Raw genomic sequence first — 27,755 nt, 5'->3', positions numbered from 1 at the left:
AAAAACTCCCTTGTCAGCCTCAACAAAAAGTTGAGATCCCTCATCAAATCCTGTAAAGCTAGCTATGAAAACAGAATTGCAGTAGATAGTAAAGACAACCACAATGCCTTCTATAGTTATATAAAAAATCTCCATGGCAGTACCCAGAATTGATCTGAGCTACTGTACAATGGTACCTCCTATACTGAGCCAACAGATATTGCCAATATACTGGCAAAGAGATTCGGTGCCAACTTTACCCCCCCCCCCCCAAAAGGGCCAATCATAATACCAGTAGATTGCCAGGCACCCAGTATTACTGCTACACAGGTTAAAACAGCACTGTTCAAGGCCAAGAATACAGCTTCTATGGGACCTCACAATATCCCTGGCTGTGCTCTACATGAACTACAGAGTGAACTGGCACCTCACCTGTGAGCCCTGTTCAATCACAACCTTACCTCAGGCTTTGTCCCTACCAAATGGGGCACTGCTGCAGTCATCTCTCTCCACGAAGGAGAAGTGACTACAGACCTTGGGAACTATCGTCCCATTAGCCTGACGAGTCTGATATGCAAAGCTATGGAACACATCATCATGGACCTAATAAACAAGGATGTAGGGAATCTCCAAACTCTGGATCCCACACAGTTTGGTTTTGTGAAGGGTAGATCATGCTTGCTCAACTTGGTCAACTTCTCGGAGTCAGTGACCAGAGCTCTGGATGAAGACAAGGGGATTCAAACAGCCTACCTTGATCTGGCCAAGGCCTTTGATGCCATTCTCCACTCAGGAATCGTAGAAAAACTCACTAAGTTAGTCATCAACTCCTATATCATTAGGTGGGTTGAAAACTGGCTCACAAGTAGAACCCACAGTGTGAAAGTAGCTGACTCCAAGTCAGACTGCCGACCAGTCATGAGTGGAGTCCCACAGGGTTCATTCTTGGGTCCTCTCCTGTTGGTATCTGCTTTTCTGAAGTCCAGGCCAGCACGAAGGGATTCTGGCTGACAAAGTTTCCAGACGATTGAAAATTGGGAGCTATTAACTCCCCAAATGATGTTGACATCCTACAGAAAGGCCTCACTTGTGTCTTTCGGCATTTCCCGGTTAGGGGTCACCACAGCAGAACTCCGGTCCACTAATGATTGGCAGTAGATTTTTACATACAGAGTTGCCAGCCCTGATGCATAGCCTTCAACGAAAGTACGCCCATTCACTCATGTCTCCACACAGAAGATGCTCTAGCTGAGAATCTAACAGCACAGTGTCTTGCTGTGAGGCGACAACGCTACCGCAGCACCACCACCGTGGATAAGGCCTCACTGAAACCAATGATTGGTGTCAAAAACATGGCCTTAAGCTCAATGCCAAAAAGTGTGGTCATCCCTTTGGGAAAAACCCGGTTCCCTTGAATTACCACATCGATGGTAGTCCACTGAACACAGAAGGTGTTATGAGAGATCTGGGAACACGGATTGACTCCAACCTCTCTTTGGACCACCACATTGCCACTGTTGTCAGAACGTCCTTATATGTGGCACATCTCATTACCAAGGGATTTGCATCCAGGAAGAAAGAGTTTATTGTCTCCCTCTACTCTTTCCTCATTAGGCCAGTCATTGAGTACAATGTCCCATTTGGCATGTACCTCACTAAACACCTGCAACAACTGGGAAGCCGCAAATGTACCTCACAAAGAGGATCCTAGGCCTTTGTCCTATATGGACAGACTCAGAAAAACTCCAATTATTCTCTGCCTTATATCGCCTACATAGAGGTGATCTCTGTTTGACTTACAAAGCCATGTCTGACCCAGCTCTGTTAGAAATGCTACATCTAAAGAAATCCCAGTCCCTCCACACCACATGCTCCAGAGACCTCAACCTCATTACCACAATCAACAGAAAATGCTGGAGGGACAGGTTCCTAACCCAGAGACAGCCCATGCTATGGAATAGACTTTCCATACATGTCAAGCAGAGCACCTCAATGGCCCTCTTCAAGAGAAAGTTGATGGGAAATAGAAAATTCACCCCCGGGATCACTACAGTGGCTTTACTCGACAGAGGCACTGGGAACTAAGGTCGGGTGGCACGATGCCAGGGTAATCCTATGAGCTAGGCTTGTAAAGGCTCCAGGGCAATTAGTCTAGTACACACCTATGAACCTAAGTGACATTTGTTATTTCTCTCTTTTGAAGAAGAGTAAAAGAGTAAGAGTTTGAAGTACATAGTAACCTCCTATAAATCTGTGAACCCTTGCTCCTATAACTTAGGATATTAATTGCAGCTTGTCGATTCTTGGTTTGGGGGCCTTTCTGTAAGAATGCAGTGTGAGAAGAGAGTAGTATATTATAATATGCTAGTAGTTATGCAAAGTTTTTCTGTGCTGTGCACTTTTGTCTGTATGTTGTTGAACATTTCAGGGTTAGTGAACTTATTTCCATGGAATACAAAGCATCCAAGTTGGAAACTTCTGGTAGAAGCCTTATTGTGTTTTGACCTGATTGGTCCGAGGGATTAACTGTGTAAAAGTCTTTTATCCTGCTGTGATAAGAGTCGCATTTGTGCATTGTGCAAAGTAAATTCCCCGTGCCTTGTGTGTGTGTGTGTGTGTGTGTGTGTGTGTGTGTGTGTATATATATATATATATATATATATATATATATATATATATATGTGTGTGTGTGTGTGTGTATACATATATATATATATATATATATATATATATATATATATATATATATATATAATTTGTGTGTGTGTACATATATGTTTGTGTGTGTATGTATATTTGTGTGTGTGTGTATATATATATATATATATATATATATATATATATATATATATATATAGTTCTCCTTTATAATCTCGAAGTACTGAAATCTCGAATTTCAGTATCTCGAAGCTATAAACGCGAATGACTCACAATCCCGAAACACACAATCATGAACATACATACACCATACACCACACAACACAGCACCATTCTACCCACACCACACAAACACCACACAAACTATACAACACTACACTACATGTAAGCAGGGAAGGCAAGCCGCCCCTGCACCCCTCCACTTATACATACCAACTCCGAGATCGCACAAACAGAAAAAAAAAAAAAAAACCTCACACCCAGACACCCTTGCGCACACACACACATACACACACACATACACACACAAACACTAACGCATCCAACACTCACTTTCATACTTCCACCTCCTTACCCTAACCCACATGTACGACTTACTAAAACACTCACATACACTCACTCACCTTAAATTCCAGACGCCATCCCAGCCAAACACATAATGTAACGTAAATTTATAAGCTCAGATTCGAGATATTTGGATTCACGCGTATGCTAGTTTGAGGTTTTGCCTTTATGGTCTCTGGATACTGAAATTCGAGATTACAGTATTTCGAGATTATAAAGGGGAACTATATATATATATATATATATATATATACACACACACACACACACACACACACACACACACACATGTATGTGTGTGTGTCTGCGTGTGTGTGTATATATGTATGTATATATATATATATATATATATGTATGTGTATATATATATATATATATATATATATATATATATATATATATGTTCTTGTTGTCTTTCGGCTTTTCCTGGTTAGGGGTCACCACAGTGGAACTCCGGTTCGCTAATGATTGGCAGTTGATTTTTACGTGCTGAGTTGCCAGCCCTAACTCACAATCTTCAACGAAGCCACGCCCATTCACGCATGTCTCCATGCAGAAGATGCTCTAGCTGAGAGTCGAACCAGTCAGCGTCTTACTGTGAGGCGACAACACTACCGCAGCACCACTACCGCGGATCATATATATATATATATATATATATATATACACACACACATGTATGTGTGTGTGTGTCTGGGTGTATATATATGTATGTATAATATACATATACACACACACGCATATATAGATATATATATATATATATATATATATATATATATATATATATATATATATATATATATATATACACACACACACACACACACACACACACACATATATATATATATATATATATATATATATATATATATATATATATATACACGTGTGTGTGTGTGTGTGTGTGTGTGTGTGTGTGTATAGGTTGAGAATACTAGGTGGACATAAGTGCCCCTTTTGTCCTCCGCCTCCCCCCCTTCCCCCAGTCTTCAACAGCTTTCGGCACCTTTGCTTAAACAAGTTTCAGGACACATGGGGTTATCTTTGCTAGATTCTGAAATATTTTGTGGGCTAGGATCTGGGCTGAGGTCATGTCATTCATAAAAAGGATAGCAGCTGTCCAAGGGGGTTACCATGTGAGAAAGATCAATATTATACGAGTTTCAAGTGTTAACTGCAGCTGTTTTCAAATTCTTTAAGAATAGTGAACTTGGTAAAATATATCCATTCATAGTGATTTCTAGGCCTGGCATGATTGGTCTGCATTATGTATTGCATTCCTTGTTTTGATACTAAAAAGTTTTGCCCATGGCATAATGTTTCACAACAGGCCATCAATATATGGTACACAGAGTGTATATGAATAGCCAAAGGATTAAAGCATCAGACAGAACTTATTATGATGTTTCATTTTCACATTTTTCACTTTGTCTGAGCTTTGCTTAGTTGTATGCGTATGGGTGTACCAGTGGGGGATACATAAATCAACATCGATTTAAGGAAGGAGGGTGGCTGGACTGAGTAGGAAGGCAGAACCATGTCATATTTTTTTTTCTTTGTCAGATATCCCCATTAAAATTCTCCCCATCCCTACTACAATCTAATTAGAAAGTATAATATCAAAAATAGCTGGGCGGCCACGGTGGTGCAGCGGTTAGCAATGCTGCCTCACAGCAAGAGGTTCTCCGGTTCGATTCTTGGCTGGCGTGCCTTCTGTGCGGAGTCTGCATGTCCTCCCTGTGGTCGCGTGGGTTTCCTCCGGGTGCTCCGGTTTCCTCCCACATCTGAAAGACATGCTGTAGGTGGATTGGGCACTCTAAATTAGCCCTAGGTGTGAGTGCGTGCATGTGTATGCCTTCTGTGGAAGGTTGGGTGCTGGGCTGGCAACTGGACACTGTAAAACTCCACTGCCAATCATGAGCGGACAGGTGATCCACTTTGGCGACCCCTAACCGGGAAAAGCAGAAAGAAGAAGAATATCAAAAATAGCTGGCCAATGGTGGACATTACTTAGTGATGTGTGGAGCAAGGGAAAGTAGCAAAGGACATGTCCTGTAGTAGTAGAATGAATGCTGATGGTCCAGTAGGCCTTAAAAAGTGGTAATTCAGGTGATGTATTGGTGATTGTTTAGCAGTGACCTCCTGTGTTTCAAGTCTGTAGCTATCCTAAGTCAGTGAAAACTTGCTGAAAAATAATATATTATAAAAACAAATAACTATTCTTGAGTCATTTTAGAGGTTGTATTAGCAGGCAGTGCATTTTTAATGTTGAAGTTAAGAGAGTGACTGTATCTTGACCTATGGAATAATGGCTTAAATGACACAACTAACACTCAAAGAAATTTTTTAAAGGCAAAACAGTTTGTGCCGAGTGGGATATTGCCAATTGGGCTGTTCTGATGAAGAGTTGCAAAGAAGCCCTTTGGTTGTATAGTTTTAAATGCTATTGCATAGTTTCAGGAAATTTGCATGCTATATGGTTTACATTCCTTCAAAAAGTTCATTCAGATAAATACCTTATGAAGGCTTGAAACTCATTTCTACAGTCTGTTGTATACTAACCATTCTGAAAAAACATTCAAATCATACATGGTATCAGGAGTAGTACAGCTTGGCTACAAAATAAAATAAATATTTGCAAATATGGTCCTTTTACTAGCTTAATCCATTTCAGAGTTGTACAGAGATGAATTTTACCCCAACACTCATGCAGACCTGCAGCTTATTCCAGAACTCTGAGTCGTACCAGAACTCTGTGGGTACAAGGTTCATAAGTTCATAGGTACTAGGCTATCGGCCCAAGGGCCACCCAAGAAAGTTTTTTACCTGTGCCACTGTCCAGCAGAGACGCAAGTGATCCCCAGGGTGTATTTCCTATTTCCCATCCACTCATCAAGATTTTTGTTGAAGAGTGCTAATGAAGAACTTTGCTTGACGTAGATGAGTAGCTTGTTCCATAGTATAGGAAATCTCTGGGACAGGAATCTATCCCTCCAGCATGTCCTGTTTATTGTGGTGACAAGGTTTAGGTCCCTAGAGCATGTAGCTCGGAGGGATTGGGATTTCTTTAGGTGTAGCATGTCCAACAGCTCTGGGTTTGACATAGCTTTATATGTTAGGCAGAGACCACCTTGGTGTAGGCGATATGCTACTGAGTAAAGCTGGAGTTTTTTGAGGCAGTCAGTGTAGGGCATTTGTTTGAGGTCAGTAATCCTCTTTGTGAGGTACTTCTGTGGCCTTTCCAGCTGCTGCAGATGTCTTGTGAGATACATTCCAAGATAACTTTGCCCAGAACATGGTGCCAACTCATCACAGGATATGCAGACTCATCTCATACACTCCTGTTTCACAGCTTTAGGGTATTTGTGGAAAATGGAGCACATAGTAAAATCCTATATTGACGCAAGGATAACATGCCAGTTCTGCACAGAAAGTAAACCATACTGGAGAATGTAGCACTGTGGAGTAGCAACAATAATAGTTCTACCACTCTGCCATATATGTGTGTGTGTGTGTGTGTATATATATTTATATATATATATATATATATATATATATATATATATATATATATATATGTGTGTGTGTATGTATGTGTATATAAATAAATAAATTGAGGTGCAGTTCACTGAACCATGGCTCATCAAAACTAACCCCTTCAGTCTCATCCCAGCAAAAGTTAGTAATAGGCGTTGACATTATTCTGAAGGGAGATAAGTTCTCCACTTTCACCCTCAACTTCTGAACTTTGCTGTAAATTGGTTGGGAAGAATAGAGTCCTCTACTTTTTTTCTTTTTGGGATTCAACCAAAAGTGTTTGCTGAGACATGGTTTGCTGCATGTCTCTCTCTCTCTCTCACACACACACACATATATATCTCTGTGTGTGTGTGTGTGTGTGTGTGTGTGTGTGTGTGTGTGTGTGTGTATGTATGTATGTGTTAATGAGAAATACTGTTTTGTAGAGCTTATGTGGTTAGAAGTACAGAAGTGTTATTTACATTGAAAAACTTGTTCCTTTGTCATACCTCTCAACCTTTTAGAGTAAGAAATCTGAACAAGGCCATAAATAATGGGGAGGACAACGGCCCAAACATAGGGACACTTTTTAAATTAGAAAGTTGACAGAATAATAGGTTTTGCATTAGCATGAATTTTCTCAAGGGTATCAAGTCTGAAACTCAAATGGCTGTCATTTTCTGACTTCAACTCTAAATGATTTGCCAGAAAAACATGATTTTATGAGAAAAATGAAAAATACGAGGCAAAAATCTGGACATTCTGCAAAAACCTGTACAGTTGAGAGGTGTGTCTTGCAGTGGAAATTCTCTTGCTGCAAGGGAACTTATAAAGCTAGACGATTTGGTTTAGAAATTTACTTTGTTCCTCACTGCAGGTGGAATAACAGAATATACTAAAAGATAGTGTCTCAAAGTTCTGCATGTCATTGAGGAAAACCTGTTGAAAATATTTAGTACTTTTACTGTTGCAAGAAACAATAATAGAAGATATGGAGTTGTTGTCAGCATGGAAAGTGTGTGCATTTTACTCACCATTTGTTCAGAATGGGAAAAAAAAAAACTCTAAAGAGACGACATTCGCTTATGCTACTCAACGCAACTGAGGCAAAACTGAGAATTTGAGAGAGAGACTGTAGAGACAGAATAGCTGTAATATAAGAAATGTTCAAAGAAGGAATGGGTTAGTAAAAAATACAGACCTCATCTTGTGCAAAATTTTAAATGTTGCAGAGCAAGTAAAATAACTTAGCATTCAAAGAATTAACTGAGTAAACAGGTGTATTTAAGAAAAAAATGTGAATCAAATATAAAGACACAAACAAAGAAGGGTACCGTGAAAACTTATAATGACAAAGTTAGTTAGTAAGAGCTACTCCAATTTGTCATCCAGAGGCAGAGAAGGAAATCTGTGTAGTATGAGTTACATAAGTAAAGGAAATAAAATGAGCTGAGCATCTTTACCAGAGAAGCATAAAAACAGTTAAAGAACAAGAAATTTATTGAGCGTCTTTGAGCAATGCCAACATTTAACAGTAAGAGAGAAAAAAAGTAAAATAATTTAAGGTATATTGACACTGACATAGACATGCATTTATTAAAAGAATTTAAAGTGAGAGGCTTGCCTCAGCAAAAAAAAAAAAAAATCATTCAAATTCAGTCTTTTTTTTCTTTCAGGGAGGAAGAAAGTTGTATTCAAGACTTTGTTTAAAGCTGACAAAATAATAGGTTCCACTCAAACGAGAAAATAAATTCTGGAGAGAATACATACTGTAGATCACATGTAGAAAAAAATAAAGTGCTAAAAAGAGAGAGGGCTAGTTTACCATCCAAAAATATTGACCAAAGAAAAATAAGTAGTACACAGTTGTGCCACCTGCAGTCCATGCCATTACAGTCCCAAAATAGATGCTACCATTCCTAATGCTGTTCTGTTCGTAGAGCTGTATAGGGATGGATTTGCTTCATTTCAACTATGCATGTAATATGTTTAGAGTATATTTTCAAGTAAGTAATATATAAAGCAATTATGTCTAGAAAGAAATACATAATATTGCCACGTCTGGCAATAGTCTGCAGTATAAAAGTCAAGAATTCAAATGATATGTGCATGTATTCAGACATATAATGTGAAATCAGTGCCATCTACAATCAATTGGTCAAGTAGACAGAATTATCTAGACACTGAAAATCTCACAAAAATACTTAATAGCAGAAGTTCTAAGGATCTTGCATTTCTGCTATTTAGAAACACTCCACTGTGACCAGCTCTGGTGCAGAGGAATAAACCTTTTACTTTTGTTCCACATGATATGGATATAAGTAGTGACTTGGGAAATGGATGAAGTGGCACAAGGGAGTGAGAATTAATCCACAAGTAATGGCTAGACCACCATGGCAGGTGCATAGCTGGTTCACTGGGAGGGCTGCAAGTTCTGTTTGTATCTGTAGTGTATAGTGCTCCAGACTGGAGGCTTTATATTTAGTAGCATGCATGAACCTGCTGCTTGCAAGCATATGTTGAAGTTTTAACCATAATGTTTGAGCAAAGATACATAACTAATAAAATGCTACCACAGTAGATGACAGCATTACTCCTGGTGACCATCTGTTGCCTCCAGGGAGACCATATGGGCAGCTGGGCCTTTGTTCAGAGATGACTGAAAAGGTTGATACGGTGGCTAAAAACAGATTTAATAGTTAAATAGAGGACCAATAAAATATTTAAACAGAAGAACAACAACAAATACTTTTATTGCAGTAGCTCTCTATCTTAGCCTGTTTATTGGGCAGAAGGTTAAAAAGCAAAGTACTTGAACCACATTACAAATGCCTAAAAGGAAATGCTGGAGAGAACTCAGTAGAGACTGACACACAACTATAACAGAAACCACAGGAGACTACAATATCTGCAAGCAGACGACAAAGTAAAAATGTAAAAGTTACGGTAAACTTTGCCAGCTAAAGAAGAAGTAAATAGGTAGTTAAACAATTAAACCAAAGGCCTCTATTGTCTTTGGGGAAGTTAGAAAGCTGTATAGGAGGAACTACAAACATTTGTGTAACAAAGATGATTCAAAGTTCCAGGAAGAATGATCTGAAGTAACATGGTCAGTACTGTTGGAAGAAGAGTAATATTAGCAGAACTGCAATAGTCAGTATTTGCAGATTGTGCTCAATTTCTGCGCTAAACAAAGCTGTAGTGCAGCAAGAATAGTACCAAAAGGAAAATTAAATGCTCATTGTGAGCAGTCCTGTCAAGATTTGTAAGGTCTTTGAAAGAATCAGGTAAATGTATGTGTACTTTGAAAGCTGAGTTTGGGTCTTTTGACAAAATAAATTTGAACCTGTTTTTGAATAGAGCATGTGATAATATTTGATGTAAAAAAAACTTATTACACAGAAAGTCAGTTTAAAGTGATTGTTGTAATACAGAGTTATTAAATGCAGCCTTCCAGAATGTGTATAAAATTCATATTATACCTAGGGTTACCACCTGTCCCACTTTGCGAGGGACAGTCCTTCTTTGGACAGTTGTGTCCTGACAAAAATATTAAAAATGGCAAATGTCCTGAGATTGTAGGACGTAATTATTTCCTATATTTTATGTAATAGTTGCATAAAACAGTTATTCTACATCTAAAATACCTAAATGTTATAAGAAACAGAATAAGCAACTAAAATGCTACAAGAATAATCTTTTATTTAGGCAAAAAAGTTAAGTTCTATCCTTTGTACTGACCGCGGGTATGTGTCGGCCTGTAATACCTGATGTTTGTACCGAAAATGTCCCACTTTGGCCATTTGAAAAGGTGGCAACCCTAATTATACCAAGAATAATTGGGTTGTGGCACTGAGACACTTGTGATCTATAGCTTTAAGTACTAATGCATAGCTGCAGGAAATTTGCACATCATGCGATGCATATTCCTTCCTGAAATTCTCTCTAAACAAACACCTTTTGAAGACTTGAAGATTATTGCTGCTGTTCATGGTGTTTTACTGTTGTACAGCAGAGTTCAAATGTCAGTTATCCGAACACAGCCTTCTAAAGTTTTTGAGCAGGAAAAATCATAAAGTCTGAATATGTAAATGTTATACATATTTGCTTGTGCATGTTTTTTGAGCATGTAGATCGTTTGTGTGTGAAAAATATTAATACTGGAATCACTGAATGGTTGAAAAGTATGCAGAAAAAACAAGATTTTTGCAGTGTCTTTATCTGGTTCAGTGTATGTTTGATTATCCGAACAGTTTGATTATCCAAACTACCCTAGGTCCCATTTGGTTCAGATAATCGACTCTGTACTGTGGTGGTAACCATGTGGGTTTTCTTTGCTGCAGTAGCTCTTGGCCTGCCCTTTTACCAGAGTTTTAACTCCCTCTTTCTGGCTGATGGACGCCCTGAACCTGACATCAGGATGTCTGGATGTAAGGTCATCTGCCAATGCCATCCCCTTCTTTCTAGATGTTGGAGCCCAAAAAATCCACATTGTAGACTGCGTTGGTTGGTCTGAAGATGACATTACTTCTCAAAGCTAAGTGCCCCATTGGGGAAAGCTTCCTTTTTTTCTTTACAGTTTGTACAGATGGATGTGTTTTAGAACTAATATTTGCCTTGATTGTGGAAAGCAGATTGCAAATCATGATTTTCATTCCCTTTGGTTTTCTTCTTAGGCCCAGAGCATGACATTCCTAATTGTCCCATTGTGCTGACTTTAACAAGTGCACTATTAGTCATAGGGCTGAATGGCCATGCTCAGTACATAGAAAAAGGAATTGGAGATCTTAACACACTAGGGTGTCTGCCAGTCCATCTCTTGACCCCTCTTAAAAATATAGGGAGAAGCATTCAAAATTTCACAGGATGGCAGATGACACAGCTTTACCATCAGCCAGTCCACCCAGGCTGTTACTGTTTAAGGACATGAAGACACCTTTACAGTCCTTTCTGATGACTGAGGAAATATCAGAGACTGCTGTTGAGTGCCCTTTGGAATCCAACATGCCTTATCACCACTCTATATCCCCGCAAGCCAAAGGACTAGGGTTGTCTGTTGGGTCTGAGACCACTTTGCAGGCCATGGCTTTGAAATCTCATGATAGGGTTTCAGATAAGGAGGATGGAATCCTGAAATATGAGAGGTAGTCAGTAGATAGTGTACAGACCATGGCCATCAGTCTGTGGCCTGGTCCCAGCACCTCCAGCACAACACCGAGGACCAAGCCCAAAGCCAAGCCAATAAGGATCCTTCTTGTTATGCTTCAGTCTAGGCCTTCAGGTTCACAACCCTCACAAGCCTGCTAGTAGGACCTACTTAGATTGGAAGATCACTGCTGTTGTCTGTATTGTAGATGAGCATTCTGAAAATATCTAAGTGTTGCACACCTTGCTTAATTTGCATTGTTACAGTCCATATCAACTAGCCTGTAGTGAAAATCCAAGTATTCTATCAGTTTTAATCGATAAACTGCCTGCAGACAGAGTGACCGTGAAGAGTGTATGAGTAAAAAAGGATATCTATTTACACTCTTTTGACTAGGTTAGTTTAACTTAGGTCAACGGTCTCTTTTCATTACTTTATTACATGCTACATACAGACCATTTAGTGAGGCAGAATTGCATCTTTGTGCCCTTATCTATACAGTTGCATACTACAGATAGATAAATTATAGAAGACTTAGGGACAAGGTGTTCCATGAAAACTACAAAGACTGAAAGGGTTCTGGAGATGTCACTGTACATGACAGCATGTGTTTTTTTGCGAGAGATTGTGTAAATGTGTATATGTATGTGTATGGGTCCATGTTAAATGGACGAACAGCCACATAAACTAAGACCAGTTCACTGAGATGAGATCGCTGACAATGGAAATGCCCGACAATGGTGAGTAGTGCGGAATGGAGTTTATTCCCATTCCCACAATGTGGTGCAATCTTGGAGTTAGAATATTTAAGTAGGGGGGTGCAGGGGGGCTTGCCCCCTGCTATACAGGTATTTGTAGTTGTGTTTAGGTGTTTTACAAGACAGAAATAAGTTCTGTGCTGTTATTTGTGGACTTAGCTTTGTCGGGCATTTCCGTTGTTGACAATCTCATCTCGGCGAACTGGTCTTCATTTATGTGGCTGTTCATCCATTTAACATGGACCCATGTGTATATATACGCGTGTGTGTGTGTGTGTGTGTGTGTGTGTGTGTGTGTGTGTGTATATATATATATATATATATATATATATATGTATATATATATATATATATATATATGTATAATATGGGTCCCCTTCAGTAGATCGAATGTTTATAAGTTTAAACCACATACGGCCGAGTCCATATGTTTGAACTTGTAAAAGTCCGATCTGACTGAATGGAGATCTCTGTACAGAGCAGAAAGGGAAGTTTTCCCATTTCCGCAATGTAGTGCAATCTCGGAGTTGGTATATTTAAGTAATGGGGTGTGGGGGGCAAAGCCCTCCTGCTATAGAAGTTTAGTTTTGTGTTTTTTTGGTTTTATGTGGTTTTAATTCAGTGTTTGAACTTTTACGAATTTGAACATATGGTCTCGGCCATATGTGGTTTGAACTAGTAAAAGTTTGATATGCTGAAGTAGATCCATACACACACACACACACACACACGTATATATGCACATACATACACACGTGTGTGTGTGTGTGTGTCTGTGTGTGTATATATATATATATATATATATATATGTGTGTGTGTGCACGTGTGTATATATATATATATATATATATCAAAAGGTTTTATAAAATTCTTTTTTTATAAACACTTTCATATGTAAGACTTCATCAGCTCTACAAGATTTGAACTGAAGTTACAGTGGAAAACTCATCTTAATTCACATAACTCAGAGGTATGGTGCAAAGCTTCTGGGTTGGATTTTTGCAGTGACCAATTAGTTGTGTGCAAGACCCTCATCAATTCTAAGACTTAATCCCTGTTTAGTATAAGCATCCTGATTGGTCAATGTGGACTCAGCTGTCTTTGCCTTAATTCTTTGTTAAGTGGTTTACTTAGTAGCATCATGTAAAACCATTAAATCCAGCCACCTAAAATATCTGTAATTCATCAAGTTTCTTTGCTTTTGAATGTTTAAAAAATGGCATTTATTATATTCCACTGTCATTGTTAGTAAAACTATCTTATAACATATATATTCAGGCTCACAGTGAGGCAACATGTGAGAGGGCATTGTGAAAAAAATGTATGCATGGATTGGCAAATGCTACCCAGTACTGTTACAAAATAGTCAGATGCACCATGCTTAGAACTTGTGGTGAGCTATGTGCTGTTTGTTTTTCATGTGCGGGACTCTGGTGGCTTGAATGAATTTACAACAACTGTGATGCTTTAACTTGAAATGTTTCTTAACTTGAATAAGGAAACAGTAACGTTATTGGTTCATTTGCATGGACATTGAATTCTACTGGTGATTCGAAATGCATATAAACGTATATAGAAGGCCTTTGGTGTACGACTGTATATTAAGGATCTTCATTTTGTTCCAGACATAACATTATGACCATCCACCCTTGGGCTTAACTCACCAGACATAACATTATGACCATCCACCCTGGGGCTTAACTCACCAGACATAACATTATGACCATCCACCCTGGGGCTTAACTCACCAGACATAACATTATGACCATCCACCCTGGGGTTTAACTCACCAGACATAACATTATGACCATCCACCCTGGGGCTTAACTCACCAGACATAACATTATGACCATCCACCCTGGGGCTTAACTCACCAGACATAACATTATGACCATCCACCCTGGGGCTTAACTCACCAGACATAACATTATGACCATCCACCCTGGGGCTTAACTCACCAGACATAACATTATGACCATCCACCCTGGGGCTTAACTCACCAGACATAACATTATGACCATCCACCCTGGGGCTTAACTCACCAGACATAACATTATGACCATCCACCCTGGGGCTTAACTCACCAGACATAACATTATGACCATCTACCCTGGGGCTTAACTCACCAGACATAACATTATGACCATCCACCCTGGGGCTTAACTCACCAGACATAATATTATGACCATCCACCCTGGGGCTTAACTCACCAGACATAATATTATGACCATCCACCCTGGGGCTTAACTCACCAGACATAACATTATGACCATCCACCCTGGGGCTTAACTCACCAGACATAACATTATGACCATCCACCCTGGGGCTTAACTCACCAGACATAACATTATGACCATCCACCCTGGGGCTTAACTCACCAGACATAACATTATGACCATCCACCCTGGGGCTTAACTCACCAGACATAACATTATGACCATCCACCCTGGGGCTTAACTCACCAGACATAACATTATGACCATCCACCCTGGGGCTTAACTCACCAGACATAACATTATGACCATCCACCCTGGGGCTTAACTCACCAGACATAACATTATGACCATCCCACCCTGGGGCTTAACTCAGTGACACAGATGGTGCCCAAATGTGAGAAAATACAAGATAACTTCTTAAAAAAAACACAAGAAACATCTTTATTAAATTATCACTTGTGACATAGGCAATCATAAATTTATATAAATGGAAACAAAGCATATTGACATAGTCTTAGTCACAATCACTATATATCACAAACCACATTGACATAATTTTAGTTGCAAACATTATACATGTTATAATCTACCTAATCACGGTCAAACATTACATAGCTCATTTAAATCCTGCCTTCTTTTAAACCTTATTCCTCCTCTGTATGTATTGTTCCCACAATTCCCATTTTTTGTGAATTTGTTCTTACCCCTTTTGTAAAGACCCCAATTCCAGTTGTTTTATCTATGTTACTATATTCACTACTTCTAGTACAGTTAGTTTAGACTTTGATTTCTATTTTCTGGCAATTGTTACTTTTTTTTGGCAGCCATCATAACTGCACTCAGCAAGACTTTGCTGTGTGTAGGCAATTCCGATTCTGTATCATTGTTCAGAAAATCATTTCCCTGGATACACCAATTTGCTTACCCAGTATGTCTGATAAAGTAGTCAGCAGGGAATTTTTAAAGTCTGCCAACTCATTACACTCCCAGAAAATATGTTCCCAATTAGCTTTCTTCCACATCACACCACCAACTTTTACTGTCTACCTGAGGAAAAATTCTCTGGAGTCTACATGAGGTATAAAAGTACCTATGTAAACATTTCCAAGCAAAATTCCTAAATCTTCTAGATTATGTTGCATATTTGGGAGATATACATATATCCCCCATCGTTTCTTTGCAAATTGTGTATTCAGTCTCTCTTCCCAGTCCTTTCTAACTTCCTCTGATTGATTCTTATATCATGCAATATTTTATATGCTCTACTAATTATTCCATTTTTAACAGCCGCTTCTCTTCTAGATTCTACTAAAGACTCTACCAGTGCTGGTTTTTCATTTAGGACCCCCTATTTCTTTCTGTTTGCCTTCCCTATCAAAGATTGATATCAGATTATAGACCATCTCTAACCTGCAGTCCAAATAAATTCTTGGTGCCCTCCCATTTTATTAATTTTCCCTCTCTAGTTATTTGCCCACAATACCTTGGTTCCTTTGCCAGTTTTCTCCAGTAACTTCCAGCCCCCTCTTGCCTATTCTCCACATCCCTAATTGCAGTCATCCCTATCTGCAGTACACAAGTTAATTTCTTGGGTGGCCAGACACAACACATTTGATTAATATTTGATTTTTCTGCTGCCCAAAGGAGAACTAGTGGTAGGCATTTCATTGTACTGAAGGTCGGACAAGGAAAATTCTTACCTATATGCGGAAACCAAAAAATAATCCATAGAGTAAACTAACAGGAGATTTTTTTTATTTAGTAGCGTGAGCTGATAATGTATTGTTTTTGTGGCCTTGATTTCAGAAGTCTATATGAATGATGTATGCAGACAGCTGCTTCCCATCATAAGTGTCATTAATAACTGCTCATTAGTGGTAGACTATTACATATGTTAAACCCATTTCATAGAAGATATGACTCCACGAAGAGATGAGTGCCATAAAACAAAGAAAAAAACAATATGAAAACATCCATACCTACTGTTGTCAGCAGCAAAGAATCAGATAGCAGACTGCCTATTTAAAAAAAGAGCTTAACCCATTCTGCTGCTGAAAGCACTAAAATGTGAAAATGGTACTAAGGTTTAAAACGTGTTTTTATTCATTTTGAAACAGATTCTTTCATTTGAATTGTTTTTGTGTTGCATATTTCTTAGTGTGTGTGTCTGTAAGTAACAGGATTGCATACACTGTGTAGCTGCTGGGGTGCTACTTTGCAGCTGTGTACTTAAGAAGATGCTAAAACTCTGACATTTTGGTGCTTTTTGGTTTGGATGTCCACTGAAGAATTTTGAAATTCTGTAATTGCACAGTAGGTGATTGTAGATATGATCTGTTATAGCACTGATCTTTGACTTGGAGTCTAGGTCTAGTTCCACATGGTGTAGACTGGAGGTAAATCGTTTGATGGTTGCTTTTGTACTGGATGCACTCTGATACACCCCAGTTAAAACCATGTATTGACTTAATCATGAGCCTGCATGTTCTGAAATACATGTCTTGTGGCTAACTTTTCTGTCTAGGGCTGGTATAGCAACTCTGTTCACTTCCAAAGATTGGCTGGTCCCATAAGGGTCTGTTTTCTCAAACGAGTGATAACTCAGTTGGTCAGGGAACCAGTGGTACTATATTATGGAGGAACCTAAATGAAAGAGGTACAAGGAAATTAGGGTTGCGAGACCTTGCTGAGCATGAGATCGCTGGATGGACAGTAGCGGTCACCAGTGCCTAATTCATATTTTGTCAATTTGATATGTAGCTTTTATTGGTTTAGAATAGAAAGGGCTGTATTGGTTATGTATTCATGCTAAAGTCATGTTGTATATCACACAGAGGATCAAAGTTTGTCAGTGTGAGTTTTTACTGAGTAGCAGCAATTTCTTCTGAGATTTTTTGAGAGAGGTAGAAATGGTATGATTAGACAGCAGTTAGAAGAGTTATAGCTGCCATAGGAAGTTAATGCAATTTAAAGCTTCTGTAGTTCTGGAAGTGTGTCAGTGCAGTGAGATAAATTATACGTGTGATCTTGAAGGAAGGATATGAAAGAGCTGCAGATTTTTGGGAAATGTGAGCAACACAGTTTATTCCATGGTTTCCTCTTGCAGCTTATTAAGAGGTTTCTTGAGTATGAGGATGCTTATTTTAGAGATTTAACATACAGTATTTTAGGTGAAGGAGTTCAAAGAGCACCGAGTCATTTAGCACATAAGGCTAAGCAAAGGTCACCCCATAGGAGTTGTATGATACTGAGAAGAGGGACAGGACCTTTAGTCTTTCAAAGTAGTTAAAGCTACTGAGACCTGAGATCTTAAGCTCATTTCAAATTTAGATGAACTTACAGAACTTTTTCTGTGTTTTGGCCACAATGTTATTGCAAGAAAAAAAGGTACCAAATCATGTGGTGGCTCTGACATTGACATATGTCACTGTTTGAAAGGCTTGGAGAAACGATGTGATAAGTGTAAAGTCAGTTTATTTATTTTGAATAGGCCAAAGGAAGAAATGCTAGCATACCCAGTACCAACTCAGCCATAGAGTTGAAAAGCTATGTATCTTATGTGTGAGTTATTATTCCAAGTTCCTTGAAATAATCAGACTGACCGATACACCAAATGCAATCATGGTTAGAGCATTAAAGTCTATATTCCCAATATGAGGGTTAACTGGATAGTTATATCTGTGAAGGGTGTTAGTGTCATAGTTGACAATAGTTTACAATATACAAGTCAGTAATTCAGAAGATTTGTGCCCATGAGGAAATTCAGGCAAGTAATGTTCAGACCATTTTATATTCACTCTCAAGAATAATTGGTGAGAGACTTGTTCAAACACCTAATTTCATGAGAAAGAGTAAAAGCTATGAGGAACATCCTTTTTGTTTTATTTTATTTTATTTTTTTTTCATTTGCTAACCTGGTAGAATTATAGGTTCATAGATTAGTACTAGGCTAACTACCCTTGTGGGCCATTTTAAGCCTAGCCAATTAACCAACATGAGAATCAAACCCTGCACCTTGTGTCTGCAAGGTAAACACATTAGCCATTATGCCAACCTCCCACCTAAATTTTGGTTTAATGGCCTCTTTTCAGGGGTAGCCTAAAACCACTGTCTGGATAAGTGGCTTGCTCAGTGTCACACAGTAGTAAATGGTGACTGAGGGACTCGAACCTAAGACTACAGAATGAAGCTTGTTAATAAGTCATAGTCTTGTCTGCACAAAGCTGCTAAACAGACATTTTTCAAATCTTAAACAATAGAAATACTTCACTGTTGTGACTCAATCTCTCTCACCAGATGATTTGCTGATAGACTGAAAAGCCGATTCTGCACTTCCGCTACAATCCTGATGTCTGAAAAGCAACATAAAAGAAGTGCTGGAAATAAATCAGTATAGGCAGAAATACTGTGGTAGGAGCTGCAGGAAACTACACAGATGTACAGGTTTGGAGAAGATCCCTGAGAATGTAAAACCACGAGAGAGACAGCATGGAGATGAAGTTGGCAACTGGCTTGCACATAGGACTCTGATAATCAAAATAGAAGTTACCTCCGCAAAGAGACCAGTCACCACTGGAAGTCCCCAAGGTTCTATGCTGTACCTCTCCTTTTTGCAAATGTTGGAACAAGATAAGTAGCTCAAAGTCAGACTTCCAGAAAGAAGAACTAAGTGTCAAAACTAGTACTTTTAAAAGAAAACGGATGAGAACTGTGATAGTTGAGAGCTGCAGCGACTCCTGGAAGTTGTGTCTGCAGAGGAGTAGTACTGCAGCAAGAACAGTCACTGATGCAATGTCAGACATCCATTGAAAATAATTTTGTTATATTCTGCACATTTTTATTTATTTGAGTTCACATTTGATAACCGGGTAGTCCAACTGAGCAGTTGTAGCCCATTTTCAGTGGAGACCCGAGGAGAAAAGCTCCACAAATTGATATATACATAGTAGCAGGAATAAGTTTAAACAGCATATAAATACAAAATTAAGAAAATAATAACAAGAAACCGTGAACAAACAATACATACCGAATATGTTTGAGAGAGAATTAACCTTACGGAAATGGATGAGTGAGTTTTGGAGGTACACGCATCAGAAATAGGCAGTTAGAAAGTAGAGCTATATGGATTATGCAATTACCAGACAGGAATTTCAGTGGTTAGGTACATTTGACTAAGACAGAGTAGTTGTGTAGCAGAAGCAGGTTGGTCAGGTGGGATCGTAGCATGGGCAGATCCAGTTGGTTTGGAAGAGTAGTTTAAGTTCTTTTTTGAAGCTTGTTGCTTGATTGATGTTTCGTAGGTTAGAGGGTAGGCTATTCCAGGTTTTTGTAGAAGATTTGTGTAGGAGATTGCCTATGTTAAGTTTAGGTGTATATGTTTCCAGAAGAAGTTTCTCGGAGCTGGGGGGGTGTAAGGGGGGGGGATAGTATGAGACTAGATTTGTGAGGGAAGGGCAGGAAGTGGGTTTAAGTATGCAGTGGGTTAGATGTAGCTGGGACAATTTTATGTGATGGGAGAATTCAAGCCACTGTAGCTTGCGTAGGGCTAAGCAGTGGTGCTTTGGGTTAGGAAGGTTGGCTCCAAATTTGGCAATTTTATTGTAGGTCTGCTCAAATCTAGAGACTAAACAGGATTGAAGATTGGTGAAGACTGTTGAACGATAAAGAAGACTGGGAAGAAGGTAGGCTTGGGCAAGGGATTGTCTAGATTCAGCAGAGAGGAATTTTGAGTTGCAGTATAACAAGGCAAGATTTTGGTTAGGTTTTATTGCATGGTGAATGTGTAAATCAAATTTTTATTGATCATCAATAATCATTCCGAGTAATTTTGTGTGAGATTCTGCATTCATTAATGTGTTATTTAGAGAGGAGATGGAGAAGTTAGCCTTGAGGTAGTCATTGTTTTTTTGGGAGATAGAGAAGTAACTTTGTTTTTTTGGGATTAAGAATAAGCTGATAGTTATTTAGCCAGTTTTCTATAAGATGGAAGGATTGCTGAGTATGTGTTTGAAGAAGTGTGATAGAGTTAGTGCATGTGATAAGGATGGAGTTGTCGACATATTGAATGAGGGTGGAAAGGGAGGTGGAGGAGTGGAGGTCATTGATAAAGATGTTAGAGCAGGGGTCCAAGAATGGAACCCTGGGGTATGCCAGTGTGTATAAGTAAGAAAGGAGAGCAGGATGATTGCCATTTAACTGATTGAAGTCTGTCAATGTGGTAATCGTGGAACCAAGAAAGAGCTGAGCTTGATAGGTTGAGGATGGCCAGTTTGGAGTGTGATACCATATCAAATGCCTTAGATGTTGTGTGTTAGATGTATTACGTGGTTAAAGAAATCGGACAGATATAGGACCTGCTTCAGATATAAGAATGATTCCAACAACTGAGACTAAAATGATTAATTTACTGAAATATATTGTAAATATTGTAAGTATTTCTTTTTGATATAGATAACCTATCACGTGATTAGCACCGTGTTAAATTTTAAATTGGTCAGTGTAACATGATGCATGTTGCCTCACAGATAAATTTATTGATTTCAATCTGTTAACAGGGGTAGAGCAGTGATCACATATAACCAGTTTCAGTCTTGGCCCGGGGGGCAGTGCAAGAATAAAATTAAAATATACAGTGCAGACAGAATGTCAATGCAATACAACGTATACAGCATTGTTAGGGTAATGTCAATGCAATACAACGTATACAGCATTGTTAGGGTAATGTCAATGCAATACAATGTATACAGCATTGTCAGGGTAATGAAACAAGAGACCTATAGGTAAGCACCCAGTATGAGAAATTCTTTACATTATACAGCTGATTGATGTTGAAATTGGCTTATGCAGTATGGAGAAGTTATGTACCCTGTAGACTAAGGATATCGAGACTTAAAAGGTTGTTGGGCAGTTAGAGAATATGGATTGCTTTGGTAATTGTGGCCAGCGATGTAATGTTGGCATTTGGCAAGTTTAAGAAAATTAGTTTTTGTTTGTGTCCAGAAGATTTGGTATTACGATATTTATTTGAGACGGAACAGATTCCCAGAGTTTGGGTCCAAGAATGCAGAAGCAGAGATCTGTGCAGTGAGGCTTGTTTTTTTTTTTTGGGGGGGGGGGGGGGGATTAAATGTCCATGACTCCTGAGGTAATAAGATGAGCTTGTCATATTAGTTTAGCTAATAAGGGAAGAATGGTTGTGTATAGAGTGTGTGTATAGGAAGGAGGAGGTTATATATGGGAGTTGCGTGCTAATTGAATTATGCAGTGATTAACTTCTGAGTGTCCCATGTGGCCTGTTTCACCATCAATCAGTTGCTCACTAATTCAGTACCTCTGATCACACTGTGTTTTTTTTTGTTACTGCAGATGTGGTTTTCAGTTATTTGTGATTTGTTATGCTTGATATTTACTCTCTTCAATAGGTTACATCTGTGAAGGGAGTTAGTGTCAGTACCCTGTGTAATGTAATGTTTTGAGGATTGACTTTTTATGATCTGTATGTGCGCAGCGTATGCTTTTTAGTATGTATTTTAGTAGTGAACAGTGTGTAATGGTTTGTGATTTGGGCATATGGTGATGTACGAGTGTGCATGTATTTTTTTTATATTGAGTAATATGGGCATGTTCATTTGAAGAGATAGCGATTGAATGTGCAGCTGTTATGGTGAGTTAAAAGTATATAGTTTTATGGCTGTTGAATTCCAGAGAAATTAGTCAGAATATAGACATGTAGTCTTTATGGAAGTTAGACTCCTATCAGCTTCTGACATGGCACTTATCTAATACAATCTTTTGGCTGAGTGAGTTCATTAATAATCAAAGTATTTGAACAGTGTGATGCTGTACACCAGGAAGGCAGCAGCTCTCCTTTTAATCTAATTAAAATAATTTGTGAACACTGAAGGATGCTTGAAAATCAGACTGAGGTGATATAATGGAGTACCTAGAAACTTGTTCTTAGCTTTTTCTTATTGCAAGTGAGACATTGTCTTTCCAACTGTTTTGGATCAATGTCTTTGAATGCAGCTTTAGAAGTCATAAAGCAAGCATTTTTGTGTGAGAGCCCTGCCACCCCCCCAAAAAATGACTTGCATTGTGCTCATTCCTAAATGTTTGATAGAGAATGAAATGGTTGGGTACATTTGTCTGGGTTTATTGAAAGATGTGTGTAGATAAAATGTTATTTTCACTCATCTGCTTTCAGATAACTCACTGTATCTTTTGAAGGGTGTTTGGTATATCGGAGCACACCCTAGCAGCCAGTAGTTATAAGGCATAGAAACTTATACGCTCAGTTTGGACAGGGCGTATGTCCGTTTGTAGAGCACACATGCCCACTCACGCACAAACTATACACACACCTCTGGGGTAGTTTGAAAGATTCCCAGTCAACCTACTTGCATGTCTTTGTGGAAATGAGGAAGCCAGGGCACTCAGAAAAAATCCACATGAACACAGGCAGGATGTGCAAACACTGTACAGAAGACACCCCAGCAAGGAGCCTAACTAGAAATCTTATTGCTGTGAGGTGATGGTTCTTCTTACTGTATAGTTGTGCTGCTTTATTTTTCAATTCTGGTCATATTTAGATGGGCACATGTTAAATAATGAAGTTGGAGAAATGAAAGAAGGTTTGGGATACCATTAGAACCTGTGTTTAAAGCCTTTGACATTCTAAACAGCATCATCTTAAGGAAGGGCAGATGTGTATGTCTAGGAGTAAACAGACCACCAGTTCTCATTTTGCTCCAAGTGTAATGGAATCACATTCTCTACAGCTGTCAAACCAGATCATGGACAGGGAAGAGATGACTGCTCTAGGTCCCCATTTGGGGTAATTTATTGAAGAGTTTGATAAGTCAAGAAGTGTGGGGAAGGTAGCATTATGTAGAAAATGTTTCTTCTTCTAGCAAGGATACTGGACACCAATATAGAAAAAAAATGTGGGGAAATGGATTATAGAGAATTATAAATTAGAAGTAGTGTGACCCACCCCCCTGTACTGAGCTAGGAGGAGTCTGGTTCTGTTAAAACTGTAGTAGCGTGTACAAAGAACAAAACATAAATGTAGTAGAACAATGCTAAGGTTTATGAAGTTAGAGGCTGAATGAGCAAAACATTTGAAAGGCTGTAAGGTTTCCTATAGAAAGAATAGTATGTAAGGATAGTAAGTAACTTCCTAGTAAGATGTTAATACAGATTGCATCTAAGAAGAAAAAAAAAAAACAAGGCTTAAGGGCATGATAGGTTGTAGCTCCCCCCCCTTTATTACCTTATGTGACAGCACAAGGGCTTGATGTAGTTAACCTTCCCAAGGATACTCTAGTGACTGCTGAACTGACCCCTGTAGAAAGAAGTAGTTACGAAGGACTCCAGTAATGCCAGTCTGTTGGTGTAGCATAAGGGAGAGCATACAAGCTTTCTTGAACAAAAGAGTGAGTCGCTTCTTGGAGGATAAGAGCCACCAGAATAAATGCTGGTATGGATTTGTTGTAAAAAATAAATAAATAAATAAAATCCCATATGATTGGATGAAGCGGAAGAGAAAATAGGTAAGCCAGTTGAATATTCTCTCTGTACTTCAAAAAATCTTGAAATTACGATGATAAGAGGCTGCTAAGGAAGTTGAGAGAGGTATGTTAGTTGGAAACAAGCTGGTAAACTGCATATAAGATATGGCTGGAAGGAAGAAAGAAAGAAGGCACTGAGAATGAGAGTTGGAGAGCTTTAAGAAAGGAATCAGTCCTAGCTCATGACATCTTGTATGTGGTTTATCTATAGCTGCTTGATGCAGGCCTGCTCTCTGTTTTTATTTATTTTTTGCCCAATTATTGTTTCTAGATGGATTTTTTCTATGAATTTGCTTGCTCTATGCACTTTGTGTCTGTCTGTCTATAAATGATCACTGTGTCCTCTTTAATTTGCAATCTGAGATTAAAATATGTCAAAGGAAGAGAAGTACATTTTTGTTTATTTTCCATTGTTAACTCCTTATGTAAGATTCAGTGATTTTGGAGAATAATAAAGCAGAAGAGGTAAAATGTGATCTTTGCCACACAAAGGAATGCTTAGTGATGGTTGCCTCCCCACAAAAAAAAAAAAAAAAAATATCTGCCCAATACTGTTCTTTAATATATGTGTGTATGTGTACTTGGAGGAATAGTTCTGAGCATATGTGGCAAGCAGTTGTCTTTTCAGTATTTTGATTTAGAGTTAATGTAATGAAAACTTTCAGTGTGTGCCGGATGTAACAGTGAGTGTGAAGAAAAACAGTAACTATTTGTAGAAGACAAAATATGGAATGGGGGCAGGAGGAACATTGGAGATGTGAAAAGAATTCTGAATGAACTACCAGCCTGAACTGACACATTTCTGTTTAAACAAAAGATACTCTGGCTGGGGAATTCATAATTTGTAAGCTGACAATGAGCAGGAAGGGGTTAAACTTCAGTAAGCTGACCAGGAAATGTGCCTAACTGTGATAGTGAGCTCCAAGGAACAAAGTGAAAAAAGCAAAAGCTAAAACCAACAGACTGTAAGGGTCTATACTAACAGGGACTTGTTTTACATTTGCTTAATTAGGTAAATACACTGGTCCAAAGACCCTTTTTAGGTATGACATGGGCCAGAGAGGCAAAAAGGATTATATTTCCAGAAAATCAATGCTAGGAATGCAAATAAATTATAAATGCAACACAGTTTTTCAATGATTACATAAGATAGTACAGGTATTTCAGCCATATTGACAAGGTCATAAAACATGCAATCTAGGTGAAAAGTCCATACCGCATTAGTACTGTTTGTTTACATAGATGAGAGTGATTCATGTCATCTCACTGAAGGTAGCTTTGATGAGCATTAAAACATTTAAAAAATGCTTGATGCAACTAACTTCAGCAAACATCCAAGGAAACCTTTTTTTTTGGGGGGGGGGGAGCAATCCCCCTACACCCCTGACAAGCCCCCACCTTATATATACCAACTCTGATGTTACACAACAATAGAGAAAGAAGCAATACTCCACTGTCATTGAAAGCATTGAAAGTATATTTGGAAAACATACTTCAGTCCTTCCACATTAAACAGGAAAAAAAACTTATTTAACAAACACATCAGAAGTCTTTATGGAGCAAGTGAGAGAGAGAGAGAGAGAAGAAAAAAAGAAAAACGTAGATATTAAATAAGGACAATTTAAGAGTTTGAGGCCTCCAACAGGATGTATGAAGTAAAGACAGAGAGGTGTTTTGTGAAACAGATGGAAGAATTGGGGAAATAAGAGTTAAGAGCAAGACAGAATGTAGGGAAAATGAAGGAGTGACCGTAGGAGAGCAGTAAAAGTGAGTGGGAGTGAAAGTGGAAGGAGGGAGGGTGATAGTGGTCAGTCAGGGTATCAGAGCACTTATACTGAGAGAATTGTTTAAGGTGGTCTTTGAGTAGTTTGTTACACTCTTAGGAAGAAGAGGACTGTTCGATTTTTGTAATTGGATTCCAGGATGCTGGTGCTGGTTTATATGAAAAGTTTTCAGCAACAGCAAGCATGCAGAAGTCCAAGAACAGGGTGCTGATCATACCACTTTAGATGGCACAGGTAAAACCACAGTTAAGTATTGTGTCCGCCTTTGTAAATGGTACAGGAAGAAGGGCACAGATGTAGCAAGAGGGCAGCTAGGATGATCAGAGGATTAAAGGAATTTATATATATATATATATATATATATATATATATATATATATATATACACGCAGCAGCTAGATATAACGAAGGGTGACTGTGTTCTGTAGAAACTCGAAGTAGAGAGCATGATACGGTTACATAAGTTAATTATGGGACTCTTGATGGAAATTAATCAAGGCAGATGGATCGGGGTAGAATGCTTGGCTTTGTTGTGCAGTCTTAAACCACCGGCCATTTCGTGCAAGAATGAGCTTGGCTAGATTGACTGACATGCATACTGCCTGTGATGTAGAATGTAAATGATGCATGATTGAATTGCATCTGACATCATGAATATTTATTATCCAATTGTGGTTTACCCTCTTCCTCAATGTACTGCAATCTCAGAGTTGGTATATTTAAGTGGGGGGTGCAGGGGGGCTTTCTGTAAAAGCGAAGGGGGAAAAAATTAATATTTGTGTGTGTGTGTGTGTGTGTGTGTGTGTGTGTGTGTGTGTGTGTGTGTGTGCGCGCGCGCAAACACCTGGTTTACACTCCTGCACCATCAACAAGGCACTTGCCAATTGTACCACCTAACAAATTGTGCCAGGGGCATCTGCCCACTTGGCTGACTCATGAGAGAACACACCACTCTGTGATTTACTAAGAAAAGGGGTGCTAATAGGTTTAACTAGACCACGTACACATGTTCCTCCTTAGGTTACTACTAGCCCCTATTCTGCATAAATGTGATTCTATTCTAAGTGAGGATTAAAGCTGACCAATAATGCCAGACATTAGAGCTTTGTGCCTTGCTTTGTTCAGAAAGTGTATGCTGATGCTAAATGGTTGGTTTAATAAATGAAACAGAGAAATATTTAAGAAACTGTTCCCTTATTTTTGAGGAAAGACATTGATAGTGATGAGTTCACCTACTAATACAACTTTGCAAAAGAAATGCTGATGGGGTTGCAAACAGCAACAGTCAAACTTAAAGCTTCAACTAAAAATATACCCAGTGTGTAAATGAAAATGACACAGAAAAAGACAAAAATAAAATAAGTGAATGAAAGTTCTGCAGTATTAGTTGGCTCTGAAGAATGCTGTTAAGTTTCTTTTTGCAAAAATCACTGTAGTCTCAAGACCAGCCTCCTTTTGGTTCACTGGTAACAGGTGTCTAGATAACACTGTAGGAGGTCAGAGCTGTAGTTGCTGCCTGCAGGGATATTTGTGTTTTCACCTCAAGTACTAAAGTG

This window comes from Protopterus annectens, chromosome 5.part0, assembly GCF_019279795.1.
Source record: "Protopterus annectens isolate FY-2018-M chromosome 5.part0, PAN1.0, whole genome shotgun sequence".
Lineage (NCBI taxonomy): Eukaryota > Metazoa > Chordata > Ceratodontiformes > Protopteridae > Protopterus > Protopterus annectens.
The sequence above is the reverse complement of the archived record's forward strand: the minus strand, read 5'-3'. Positions refer to the sequence as shown.